Source organism: Selaginella moellendorffii, unplaced genomic scaffold, assembly GCF_000143415.4.
Source record: "Selaginella moellendorffii unplaced genomic scaffold, v1.0 SELMOscaffold_24, whole genome shotgun sequence".
NCBI lineage: Eukaryota > Viridiplantae > Streptophyta > Lycopodiopsida > Selaginellales > Selaginellaceae > Selaginella > Selaginella moellendorffii.
In genome coordinates, this window is record NW_003314285.1 from 66,311 (window position 1) to 69,735 (window position 3,425).

A 3,425-nucleotide genomic window follows, 5' to 3' on the forward strand; every position below is an offset into this window, starting at 1 on the left:
GGGGGGCGGTATGGGTTATGCACTGTGAGAAGAGGTTGAAAGCTTTATGATTGCTACAGATACCACTCTCAGTCATTTGTTGGAGGTAATTGGAGTTGGCTGCTCGCCTAGAAGAGAGTAGTTGAATAAGAGTTCCTTTGTCCCAGTAGCCATGAACTCATCATCTTCACCCCTTAGGAACTACCTCATAGTCCTCCACACCAACAAGTGTGTCACAAAGTCTTGTCTCATGATTATACATGTCCAAGCTCACATGAAATACCACCACTTGGATAGATTCCTTGCTATATAGTACAAAGGGATTAATGTGAAATCCCTAGATTTGTTGAAGCTAAGGGACATTTGGACTTGTATAGTGATGGCAGAGAAGTCAAGTGTGGATGTTTTTTAATCTGTGTTGAAGAAGTCAATCATATTGCATTGAACAACTTGGATTTCTAGTAGCATGTCATCCTTAATGAGTTCTGAGAAAAGAACCTTGAAAGCTTGGTCAACTTTAATGATGGATGAAGCATCAATTAGGATCTGGAATCTTGAAGGACTTTGTCTTTCTAGGATGGCTGCGGCACCTTGTAGCCACTTGCATGACAACATGTTCCAAATGCAAGTTTGACAATCACTAATGGCATCCATATAACAACTCTTCTCAATATCTATGGCTGTTCTCTACTTCCATCCAACTTATCTCAAGTGCACTACAAGAAAATCCAACATGGAAACCACACCATGCACCAAGATCTTGATATTATGTTAGATGTCTATGGGAATCATTATGTGATTGGCAAACATTTTGAGGATGATGTCTGTGTTGCCAACCACTTCCAAACCACTGGAGTGTGCCAAGTTGAGAGATGATGCTGCTCTGGGAGCCTGAATTAAATAATGCTTATGCCCTTGAGGAAGAGTTTTTGATCTGGACCTCCAAAAAGAATGCTCTGGGATGATGAATGGTTTGGGTGTTGATGATATGCACATCATGCTAAGGTGCCACAGGTAGGCCTATGGACTTGGCAAAAACCTCCAATTGAGAAGTGAAACCTAGTATACATTATAAAAGCTTATCAAAAGGGATTGGGATTGGAGTGCCAGCAATCTTTGTAAGAACCTCTTGTGGGACTTAAAAGAGTGTAGAAGGTAGTTGGAAAATCCCACTCTAAAATTTTGGTGAACATTTGGTTGTTGGATCCAAGGTTATGGCCAAGGCCATTGCAAATACCTTACATGCTTGATGAGGTTCTAGACACTGGTGTTGGATTTTGCTCACCATCAATATTTGGGGCTAATGGAGAAGCTTTCTAGCACCCTCTAATCACAATAGCCACTTGATAGCCATCCTCTGCAACATAAACCGTGCTGACATGCATGGGTGTCTTCTTGTCTCGATGAAGGGGTCTTCAATCACTTTTGCTCTAATAGGTTTTGGTATTTGTCTGCTTGTGGTGGAAGAGGCTTCTATTGGACATGCTGGATAGAAGGTGAAGCTTTGGGTGAAGCTTCCAACATCTCCCTGTGTTATGCATCGTAACATTACAATGCAAGCATTACCAGGAATGAGGAGGGCATCTCAGTCTCTTGACCTGCTATAAGCAGCATGCTCTAAGCTCTTCAAGAAGCTTATTTTGCATTTGTTGCTATTGCTAGATGATCTCCTTATATCCTATGAGCTCCAACAACACCTTCTCAATCGCTGAGGGAACTTTGTCATTGCTGGACTGGACTAAAGCGGAACAGCGCATAACAATGCATGAGCTCTCTTTGAAGGGTGGGAGGAAAGCCTCTTCTACCTTGGAAATCCCAAGTTCTTAGAGAAGATCACACTCCAAAGTCTTAGTTGTAGTGAATGCCTCACAACACATCCAAAACTTTCATTTAAACATTTTCTATTGAAGATTTCCTTTGAGGCTAGAGATGAATATAGTGATGCCATGAGATTCATTGACAATGACTTTGTGCTAGACACACTCCTTCTAATAAGACCTGAACTACATTACATACTTTGACATAGATTCACATGCTTTTTTCTAAGTCCATGAGTAAACAATTTGTTAGTCACTCCTAATTGAAGTGACTCTAGAAAAATGCCTTGAACATGGAGTAATTAACTCTGTCTACCTTTAAGAAAGTCTTTGCCCATGTTGTTACTCAGCCAATGAGCGATTATGAAAAGTTATAGAGTTTGTGATCATCCTCGACAATGCTATTTGATATACAATATTGCTCAAAGTGAGTGACATATGTTTTAGCAGAGATGTTGCTATTGCTAAAGAAGTATAGTATGTCAATGCCTCACTGTAGAATGTGGATTTGCCTATGGGTGGCAAACTCCCTGACTCAGTATATATGGTGAATGATAAATCCTCTTGCTAGAAAGAGCAGTTTGATAATCTAGCTTGCGTACAAGTGTAGAAAATGTCCTCATATCCTAGGCATTGTAATCTCAAGCTGGAACAAATGTGAACCAGTATAAAGTGTCCAATGTACAGTAGATGTTGAGTTTTGGAAAATGCAATTCACTAAAAAACTCCAATTTGTATGAGAAGAGAGTATCCAAATGGGATAGTTCTAAATAAAGGAGTATCCTAACGTAGATTTCCCTAACTAAAATAAGTGTCACTCCTACAAATGCTAATTCCTCATAAAGAAAAAAGATATTTATAACACATTTTACTTGTAGCCAACTGGAAAAGGGGCAATTGTTTGATGAGAAAGCCTTTAGTAATTATTTTATTCCCAAAAATTATAAGGATCCACAGTGATAATATATCTAAATTTCATCTTATGATTACATGCATTACATTCACCCTCTTTTAGAGATGTCAATGTTTTTATTGATTATTGACTAACAACCCCTACTAAGTCAAGGGCAACTAGCACCGCTATTTTCACACTGAATTTACTAATCCTTCCATTTGAACCCTTATTAAGCCAAGGGTAACTAAAACATCTATTTTTGCATTAAATTTACCAATATTTTCATTATGTAAACTAGTTATTTTATGTGAGGCAATTAGTCATCCACCCGTACTATAGTCCCATGGTGGATACCTTTGTCTATAAATACTCCACAAGAGGAAGGATATATGCATGAATGCAATATATATAATTTCAAATTTAAGAGTAAGAATATATATATTTTGAAGGGTATATTATATTTTAAGTAGCCATTAATTAATAAAAATCAAACCCTTGTCATTTTCTCTGATACCACATGTAATGCACCTTATCTCTCTCCCTTTAAGATAACTGGGAAAAGGGCAATTACTTGATAAGAGAGACACTAGTGACTATTTTATCCCCCAAGGTTCTAAGGATCCATAGTGATAGTCATCCAAATTTCATCCCATAATCACCATATATTACAATATCTAGCTAAGAAAATGGGAACACTATCTTCCGGATGTCATGGCAATCACTAAGTAGGATAT